Source organism: Eptatretus burgeri, chromosome 6 (genome assembly GCF_056783735.1).
Source record: "Eptatretus burgeri isolate ZD-2024b chromosome 6, Ebu_testis_v1, whole genome shotgun sequence".
In the NCBI taxonomy this organism is placed as follows: domain Eukaryota; kingdom Metazoa; phylum Chordata; class Myxini; order Myxiniformes; family Myxinidae; genus Eptatretus; species Eptatretus burgeri.
In genome coordinates this window covers 56969638-56981063 of record NC_140966.1, presented here as the reverse complement: position 1 = coordinate 56981063, position 11426 = coordinate 56969638, and positions in this window count along the sequence as shown.

Genomic DNA, 11426 nt, shown 5'->3' with positions numbered 1-11426 from the left:
ACGTGTGTCTATGTGTGTCTATGTGTGTGTGTGTGTGTGTGTGTGTGTGTGTGTGTGTGTGTGTGTGTGTGTGTGTGTGTGTGTGTGTGTGTGTGTGTGTGTGTGTGTGTGTGTGTGTGTTGCTTTCCCTGTCTGTCTGTCTCTTCATCTATACCCTTGACTTATTTTTTTTTTTTTTTCAGCACTATCGCACAACATCAGCTGTTGAAGCAATCTTGTACAACACATGATTTTCTGGAGGTAAATATTTCTGAATTATTATTAATATCACTCTCTCTTTAGAATGTCGTCTAATGTTGGTTGCATTATTAGTTTGAACGCGGTTTTGTCAGTACACTGGAATTAATTTTATTGACCTTGAAAGGATGACAGGCTGAGTCGGCCTCCTGGTGTGTTAATTCAGTGGTCAACGAGGCTTACTCATATTACCATGTAATTATTATCCACTTTTTGTTTCAAAACAGAATATGGTGTCTGAGTTTCAAAATCACAAGACATCTGGAGAAGATTGCTGGGAAAGATTATACATTCTCGCAAATGAATATTTAATATTTTCAATATTAATAAATTATATTTGTTTTGTATACAATTACTTGATTCTGAATTACAAGAAGAGGATCAAAACATGAAGGGAGGGTAGGCGCCTTCAATGACCCATCACCCCTCATCCCATCCCTCCCTCCCCATGTGTGTGTGGGGAAGGGTGGGGGTGGGATGAGGGAGGTGGTGGGTCAAAGGTGGGGGCGCACAGGGGGATGAGGGGGTGGGGCTTGTGTGGGAGGGGCTTGTGTGGGCGGGGCTTTGGTGGGGCTTGTGTGGGCGGGGTGTGGGTGGGGCTTGTGGGTGGGGCTTGTGTGGGAGGGGTTTATGTGGGCGGGGCTTCGGTGGGGCTTGTGTGGGCGGGGTGTGTGGGCGGGGTTTATGTGGGTGGGGCTTGTGTGGGAGGGGTTTATGTGGGTGGGGCTTATGTGGGCGGGGCTTCGGTGGGTCTTGTGTGGTCGGGATGTGTGTGCGGGTTTATGTGGGTGGAGCTTGTGTGGGAGGGGTTTATGTGGACAGGGTTTATGTGTGTGGAGTTTTTGTGTGGAGCTTGTGTAGACAGGACTTATGTGGGAGGGGTTGATGTGGGCAGGGTTTATGTGGGCAGGGGCGAATGTGGATGAGGTTTGTGTGGATCAATGGATGGGTGGAGAGATGGGTGGATGGGTGGATGAGTGGAGCTTGTGTGGATGGGTGGATAATTTTTTAATTAAATAAACATGTTGTGTGTGGGGGAACTAATTAACTAATCACTAATTATGTGAATATGGGTGGAGCTTGTGTGTGTGGAGCTTGTGTGGAGCTTGTGTGGAGCTTGTGTGGAGCTTGTGTGGAGCTTGTGTGGGGTTTGTGTAGGAGGGGTTTATGTGGGTGGGGCTTGTGTGGGTGGAGTCAAAAAGGGGCGGAGTCAAAAAATTTCAATTTATTGGAGCTTGTGTGGGGTTTGTGTGTGGTGGGTTTGTGTGGGGCTTGTGTGGGTGGGGCTTGTGTGGGTGGAGTCAAAAAGGGGCGGAGTCAAAAAATTTCAATTTATCTTTGTCTTTTGTAATTCCTGTGAATAAAATGAACCTAAAATCTCTTCCCCTTCCAAATCATATATTTTATAAGTCCAAGGAACTGTATCTATTACATCAACAATTTTAAAAAGTTCTTTCGTCCATCGTTCAGTAAAACCCTTTTCAAAATGAGATTTCCACCTATATATTCTTACGATATCACCAACTTTGAACTTAGGTTTTCTGACATTAATCTCTTTTTCATATTTTAATTTTGTAAATGTTTCTGATGGCTTCATATTCGTTGACGTGTGAATCGTGTCATTATACTTATCCACAATATCCTGAATAAAAGATAACCATTGTTGTGAACCGAGTTGTGTGAATTTTTTATATAGTCTCTCTTTAAGGTACGATTAAAACGCTCAACAACAACTGCCTTCCCTTCATTAAAGGTACTGTATAATGTAATACTGTTATTTTTTAGAAAATTCATAAATGTCTTGTTATAAAACTCTCTACCCTCATCAGTCCACAATTTTTTAGGTTTTCTCTTACTTTTATTAAATATCTGTTGAAAAGCTAACATAAGAGTATTACCTGTTTTGTTTTTTAAAGGGACAACCCACGCATATCTACTCCTCAAATCAATAACGGTTAAAGCATACTTGTACCCCTTTATCATTATTGAGTTCAATCAAATCAGCAGACCAGATATAATCAACTTCCTTGGAATAAACTTTCCTTCTCTGAAACTTTGTGAATATTGGTTTATGTAATTCATCAGCTAATTGCTCTTCAGTCTTAATGGCATCATTAGAGCCTATGAGTTTTTTGAATTTCCAAGTCCAAGTTTCAATTTAGCACTAATCATCTTCTTCACGATGAACCTATCAACTTTTTCTCTCAAGGTTGGATTTTGTATCAGAGACAAATTATACAACATTTCTCTATCGGCTTCATGCTTTTCTTCCAACGTTGTGGTATTCCCATAATCAATATCGTGTCTCATGCACACTTCATCAACTCTATTGATTGGTTTACTCCAGGATTTAGGATTGTCTGCCTCATCTAATCTTTTATCCAAGTTTGTGCCTGGACCACAGAAAGAATACCCTGAAGATGTAATTCTCCTGGTATTCCAGTAGTTGTAAATTTACTTCCTGATAAAAACTTTTGTATATCTCCTCCGAGTTTGTGTTTTGAGATAAATTGATTTTTTTTTTGAACCACACACCGAACATATACCTTTTTGGATAACCCTGTTATTTTTACTTTTAATATATGAAATATTTTTAGTATTAGTTTTCTTTACATTTGAGACAATAACTCATTTATTTATGTGAAAAAGTCCTGCAGAGTGCAAAAACCTTTTTAGTTTCCAACATGCACATTTGAATCTTAATTTTTAAAACATAAAGAATCCTAAGAAATGCCTTCACTCTCTCCTCCATTTATTTAAGAAAAACTTGAATTAAAATGAATAGCTTGACGATGTCAATAGTCTTGAAGAAAATATTGCAAATAGACTTGTCAATTCTTTGTTTTCCTCCTCGGTGGGTTGAGTTATTTTCTGTAATACCGCCAATCTTTTTGAATCTCACTGGTTTCCATATTTTGATATTTATTTTGTCTCGCTTCTTTCCTCCCTCTCCTCCCTCTCTCTCTTCTCTTTTTCCTCCTTCTCTTTCTTCTCCCTCTCCTCCTTCTCTCTCTTCTCTTTTTCCTCCTTCTCTTTCTTCTCCTTTTCCTCCTTCTCTTTCTTCTCCCTCTCCTCATTCTCCTTTTCCTCCTCTTCCCTCTCTTCTTCAACTCCTTCCTCATCCCTTACTATCCTTGAATCGTTTACACCCCATAGAATATTATACATATATTCATCAGGATTTCTTGTTATTCCTGCATCGAAAATAATTTTTTTTACAACAGGAAACCAATAAAATTTCTTTTGAATTTCTAAAAGAGCCTTACCTTTTCTTAACTTTATAATTTTTTCATTATTTAACATTCTAATTAAATCTAAAGTTGTCGGTTTATCAACATCAGCATAATGCCAATCTTTTATTGAAAATACCTCATTCTTATGTTGTAGAACATATTTATTAAAATACCGAATACCCTTTTCTTGAAGGTATGCTTGGACACAGAAATGATAATTTTCTTGAAGCCTTCTTGCTGTCATTTATGTATTAGAAATATATGTTAGAATAATATTATGGCACGAAACACCTCCCCATCTTCCCATAGTTAAATCATTTTGTATTTCCTTACTTATTATATATAATCCTGTTTTTTCTGTTTTCATGAGATAAACAAGGGCAAAACCATTATTATATTTACCCTTATTAAATTCTTTTTATTTGTTGTTTACTAATCGTGGACCCACAAAACTCATTCTCGATACCAAGTGGATAATATTCTTCCTTACGAGACTGATTTAATTGTTCCAGGTCTTCGAGGTTAATTTTAAATGACCAATTATACCCTAAATCATTCATATCATACCCCCATTGTTCTATTCTCATACAAACGATACGCCCTTCTTTATAAAAATTTATTTTAATTCGAACTGTGAATTCTGTATGACCTGGAGATAATATCAACACTTCTGTATCTTTGGAATACACAGCCGTTTTATTTAAGTATATATATTGTGATAAATCGCTTAATCTCACCAAGTCATTCGGCCAGTTGGGCTTGGATAATTTTTTAATTTATAAGCATTTTTCATGTTAATATTTTTGTTTATATTATATTTATGTCGCTCAGCCTGTGCCTTTGTATAATAATTTGATAAATCAATATCCAGTTCTTGAGATACACCAAAGATAGAACCATCTTTACCAACATAAGTCATTTATATTAGATTAAAAATAATATCATAAAATTTTTTATTTTTGTTGAGTTGAAATAACACATATAGACATAATTGACCACAACACTTGGAATTTAATTCTTGGACTTGAAATGTTTGATAAACACCATTCTGTAAGAATTTTATGACTTCAACAGGTGGTGGAAGACCAAAACTATCAAAATAATATTTGTCTTGATTATTAAAAATACAAACCCAATGAGAACCGCTCCCATTATTATCTTCTAACTTCATAATAATATTCTTTCTATGTTTCCGCACATTTGTTAATTCATCTCTCATACAAATAACCACATTTTGAATTTTTAATTTCTTACAATATTTGGCAAGTTGTAAATTTGATGTTGTATTCTTTCCAAATTCTTTCAACCACTCATCAATGCTCATTTATTTATTAGAAAGATATAATCCATTACCTCTTTTCGTTAATTTTACACCTGCTTGTGCAATAGAAGAAAGCATATCTCCAACTAACAATCTCGCTTTATCAGGCAGACCTTCAAGTTTTTCAGCAAAATCTACAATTACGCCACTTCCACTAATTTGTTTCTCCAACTCTTTGTTATGTCTTTCCAATTCTTTTTGAGCCTGGAGTTGAGCCTTCCTTTCGTTGGCAGTTTTCACCGCTGTTGAAATACCACCCGTCAATGCTCCAACCGCACTTAAACCAGCAAATAAAGGAATTAGAAATGGGAGAAATCCTCCACTCGTCTCTCTTATTGAATATTTTTTCAACATTGGTTTTGTCATTTTAATTTTAAGTGAGCCAGTGTCATTCAAGATTTTAACCTGTTCTCTTGTGAGCAAAACATCAATTCTTACTGCTCCTTTTCTCTGAATTGTATTAACGTTAATCGTACAAGGCTTTTGATTTTGAACACAAGATGATAGTTTATGAAGATTGATTTGATTAACATATACCCCAGTTGGTACTTTGCCACTCATTTATTTAACAAAAATTATGTGAGACTAATCATCACACCATTATCTGTATTAATCTGCAATTCTGTTTCTTCCAAAAGCAAACAATATGTATCAACTTCTTCACTCTCTCCTCTTTCAATGTATAGGGAAGTATCCACTGATTAGACTTTATAGTTTCCTTTTGCGCGCTCAGGTCAAACGCATAGATTGTATACAAACTTTTAAATGCTGTCATATCCAAAATAGGTTCTTTATTTCCATTACTTTCACACACCTTTTGGTAAGACTTGTATGCTTCAGCAAAATCATTTTTTTCCCAATTAATTTCCAATCTATCTCGTGGATAAAATGTTCCATCTAGAGAAACGCGAAGTTGTTTCACCTTAGCATTATCACTCAATGCATTATTCTTATCAGTCGCAGTATCACCATCTGGCTTTTTAAAAATGATCCACAGATATCGTGGCTTTCCTTCCAGAACACCCAAATTCCACGTGTAAGTAGTTTGATTGAGTTTAACGTGTTGACATCTTCTTTTGAGGTATGATACACTGAGTGGTTTCTTTGAGTTAAGTCTTCGATTCAACATCTCTTCTGTTTTAAGATTAGGAGTATATTCACTGATATACCAACTCATCTCCTCAATTACAAATTTATTCTGATCACCAAAAGCATTACCAACACCAAAAAGCAATCTATTTTCATTATCATTCCTTTGTAGTTGAAATCTAATTTTAAGACCATACAGAACTTTATCATGATCACAAAATCCAAATATACCTTTAAGAGGAACCGCCACAGTAAAACTATTTTCTGCTTTTGTATCATCATTATACGCTCCTTTCCTTTGAATATATCCAGGGTCTGTGTTTGTTCCCGTTGACATATCAGGAATAAAACCTTCGACAGACCCCTTTCCCATTCTATCACTGAATGTATAGAGTGTAAATTTTATCATTTCAGATACAGCAGAGACATAATCAACCGCTTCAACTTCTTGTGTTCCAATATACAAACGCACACTATCAAACATTTTCCAGAAGAAATCATTTACAAGTGTAGCGTTTGTGTTATTCCCAGCTTTAGTGAATTTAAATTTACACAACAAGAAACTTTCGGAGAGATTCAAATAGGTTTGTTGATTATTTATTTCAAAACTTTTTGTACCATTCGTATTCCAGTCTGTTCCAGTTATTGCATTTACCTTGAAGTAATCTTCTTTTTTAGTGGAGTTTGAGATAATAATAGTATCATCCAAATCATAGATACTATCAATTGCTTCCATACTTGTATTTATTTAGGAAAAAAGATGTTAAAACTTTTGAAACCCTGATCCAAGTATTTGAATTATTTTCTGTCGTTCTTGGGGGACAACTGAGTTTTGCCTTTCTTAATTTCTTTTATTGCTTGTAATTTATGAGATTCCTTCTGAGCATCTTTTATACTCTTTACAGCACCTGCTACATTTCCCACAGCAGAAGCAGTTGAACCAATTAGATCTTTATGTTTAAGAATAGTTGAACCAATACCCATGAGAGTATCAATTATCCCATCTCCTCTAAATTGATGTCCAACACCCCTTTGTCTCTTAGGTTTATAGTATCCTCTACCAAGATACATACCTTCACCCTTGTAGTATGGGGAAAGGAACATCCCATCCCCTGTAATTATTTTATATTTTCCCAACTCGTGTTTCCTCACAATAACCATCGTATTTATTTATTGGAAAACTTCACGTAGGTGAATTCTGATGGATATAACTTCTCCATTAAAAGAAATCACACGATTATCTTGGTCGGTTATCCTAAAATTTACTCTGTGTATGGTTTTTCCTGACACAGGTAGATAAACCAAATTTTTAGGTTCCATATTGAATTTATAACCAATTGGGGTTGAGTATGCACTGAATGAAAATATTGTATTTGTTTTTTTCCATCATTATAAGCACCATCAATCAAATCACAGTGAATTAACACCGAATTTATTCCTGAGGATATTTGAATGACATTATCACTGTAAAACGTCCCATTAGTTTCAATCTTTTTTGAGGAGAAACCCAATAACTCTCTAAATGAATTATCAATTGTGAAATCAACCTTGTAGTTATTTTTAACTTTAATCGTTGATTTTGAAGTATGTTTTTGAATGTTTATAACAATATTTTTTGGTTCATCACCCTGTTCTTTCATAAGAGGAACAATTTACGAAGATATGTGACAAATCTCATATGCTCCGGCTGAGACTGTTATCGCTTTGTATCCACTTCCGGGATTATAACTAAACTTGTCATTTTTATCAGTTATATTAAATAAGGTATTATAAGTTTCCATGGACAATAAAGATGCCTCATATTCTTTTGTTGTGTCAAGTTGTAGTGGGTATGGGAATGAAGATGTGTGGTCGCTTGTTGTGAAATTGAAACTAAGGATTGTGCTTCTCATCTTATTTAATATGAGATAAAATGTCTTTATATTGATATTTATTAATTATTTTCATGTTCATCAACTGGTCTAAAATGGCTGATGCTTCATTAAAACAATTGTTATTTCCAGCCTTCTGACTGCCTAACAACAATAACAGTCTATTAACTAATTGCGATGGGTCATTTGGAAGAAAACTAACACCTGAACCAAGGATACTTAAAGCCTGAATAATGTGTTTCTCCTTCTCATTCTTCCTACTTTTACCAGAAAGAATAACCTTATAATTTAGAGTGTTCAGCAAATCAATATATACTCTATCATCATTATTTTCCATATCCAATGGTTTATCAATATACTTTGATTCATCCTTCACAGTTGAACCTTGTCTTCCATCTTTTGTGAGAAGAAACATTAATCTCGGAGTTAGTTTAACAGGGGGTTGAGCAGAACTTAAGAACCTTAATTCATCATTAAATATCAATACCTTTTCTTGAACAAGATGAAATATTGCTGGTTGTTCTGTTGGAATGAGTCCTGCTTTGGTTTTTGAATCCGCTGAATATTCATTGTTTTGAACAGCATTCACAATATAATCAGGGGGTTGATTAATCTCTTCCAGTTGTTGAAATAAACCTTCATCATGTTCTAATTCTCCAATATGCTCTAATTCTTCCTCCGTCATTTGACTGAAATCTTTCAACATTTGGAGCTTTCTGGGAGTATATTCTACTGTGGGAACTGTGGAAACATCTTTCATTTTTTCTTGGGAAGTTTTTAAAAGTGGTTTAAAAAATTTCTCTTGTTTTCTTTCAAATGCTTCTTCGCCCGTTAGTTTCTGTCTTGCTTTCTTCTTTATGTCTTCCTGTTGTTTTACAACTTTTGAAACCAACTCTTGATGTTCCTTAAATCTTCTTGCTCTTTCTTTTACATCCATTTATTTATTGTAAAATATCATTTAATGAATTGTAAAGATCAACAGGGAAATTTTCCTTTTCTTCATCATTCAAGTAGATGTGTTCAAATAAATCCTTTTCTTTAAATATTTCATCAAATTCTTTATTAACATTAATGCGAGTTGTAATTTCTTCTTCACTAATACTTGCATCTCTGCTTTTCATACGCTTATGCGTTGAGTTTCTTCATCAACATCAAAACCGAATGATAAAATCTTCACTCCACTCAGATGTTTAATAATTTGTCTCTGCTCCTTCTGGATTAGTTTCTAATATCCCAACACCACCAGATTTTAGTTTCCTTAACTCACTCTTACAATGTGAATATTTTGTTGTACCAAGAGAAACCTCCTCAAACATTTGACCTTCATTCCTCAATCGCATATGTTCCTCCACTGAAATATAGTGATAATCTTCACCTTTACTTCTCCAGGTCTTATTGCTCTAGTTGTTGTTGATACAATGCGTATCACGGGTGTTTTTTAAGTAAATTTACAATATTCTCATTTGTACTACACAAGAACCTTGATTTATGAAAGTTTTTTCCAGAAGCAGATTTACCCACAAGATTTATAATAATAGTTGTCATTTATATATGTAATTGTTTATAAAACAAAAAATATATCCCTTAATATCTCATCTTGTTTCACAACAATATATTTATATTTTTCAGTCGTGGTGCTTCATATAATCCTCAAATTTCTTTTTACTACATAATGTAGAACAATTATCTCTCCAAAAATTATTGATATCTATTGAATTTAACTTGAATAAAATAAAAGTATTAGCATTGTTTCTGATGGAACGACGAGGAAGTTGGAAAGTACGATTGACTAAGATAAATACAATTACAAGAAGAATGTCTCCTCTTGTGTAGTAGCTGTCCATTACCGTTTGGTTTCTCTCATTAACACAATCATCAAAGATAACGAGGTTCTTTTTGATTTATCCAAATCTTGGGGAGACGGTATATCATCCGTATTATCACTAAGAATACAAGTTATAGGATTTGATTTCTTTTTACATCTCTGTGTATCACAAAATAGTTGAATTATATCTTCAATGTTATAATCATTTAGGTTTTTTTGACGTTTAAATAAACCGATTATATCTTCTTTTGAAGACCAGCATTAAAACCTTGTGAGAGTAGTTGATACTCTGGTTGAAAACTCGACTTTGTGAAAATTATTAAATTGTCATAATCTAAAAAGTTGGGAGTGAGGAGCATTTTTAAAAGTAAGCAGGTTTTTCCACATCCACTTGAACCAACTATGAGACATCTTAATGAATTTGGGAGATTTTTATGGTTGTTAAATTTTATCTTATTTTCCCAAATAGGTAAAAAATCATTCATTTATATATTTGAAAAACAGGTTATTTAATTTATTATTGGCTTTTTTAGAAACTCTATATTTTATCCTAAGTTCAGGTTTAATTTCAAGATAATCCATTATTTTATTTATACAATATCTTGTGTTGATATTTCCCTGAAAATTACATCCATGAATAATATACAACAACAATCCTTTGAACATTTCTCTTATACGCTCAGTTTCTTCCCTTGTAAGGAAAGGTGTGTTATCATCCTCATACTTTACATTCATTTCTCTAATCAATCTTGTAAAGTAATTCATTTTTGGTGTAAATCTAAAAGAATTATTTTCCTTTTTATATTTTTTATTATCATTAATTAGAAGATAATCACAGAATATACATTGTTTATAGGCTTTTGACTCTGTGTTTAATCCCCGTCTTTCACACGCAGGACAATTCTCAAATTTGTCATATGGAGAATCAGGAAAGTCTAGCATATTTATAAAGTAAAACTTTACTTAAACTGAAATTCATCTATACTTTCAGTTGTATATTACCATCGATATCGATATACTTTTTTTCATTATCAGATTCAACGACAACATTTTTTATATTAAAGGTAATTTTAAAATTATCGTTAACTACTATTGAACGAAATGTCATTTCACCTGATATATTAACATCCTTTATTTCATCAGGATTTACATCTTTAGGGTTGTTGAAAAAAATACAAATTTCTCCTTGCATATTACAGATGGTCTTATCTTTTCTTTCTAAAGCTTCATCCATAAGGTTTTTGTTCTTTGATACTTTTTCTTGTTTCATTGCTTTTTCTAGTTTTGAATATATTACTAGAAGGAGAGGAGAAACTTTTGTTAGAGATACTTTAATTGATGTTCTACCAGGTATACTAAAAGCCCTTCCACTGAAGGAAATTGAAGAACTCATATTATTTACCATAATAGTTTTTATCCAATAGTTGTTATATTTATCTTTGTTCAATTTTACATCCTTGACATATTTCTCAGTATCTTTAACAGATGAAGAGATTGATTGAAACTTGTCTTTTGTGTCTTGAAACATTGTATTTATTAAGTGAAAAAGTTGGAGGATAAAATGGTTTTAAGCACAGATTCACCTGTAAACAAACGAAATTTTCATCAAGAAAATTTTAGTTTAAGCAAAGTTTTATTCTATAAATATGGTGAATACAACGTACTGCGATGTTTGTAATCACGAATATAAACATTATAGAAAACACCTCCGAACCAACAAACACACATTTAATCTGTTTCATAAAATATCTCCTCTTGAGTTGGAAAGAAAACATTGTGATATCTGTTCAAAGGATGTTTTGAAGAGTAGTTATAATAAACATCTTCAATCACAAAAACACAAGAAAAAT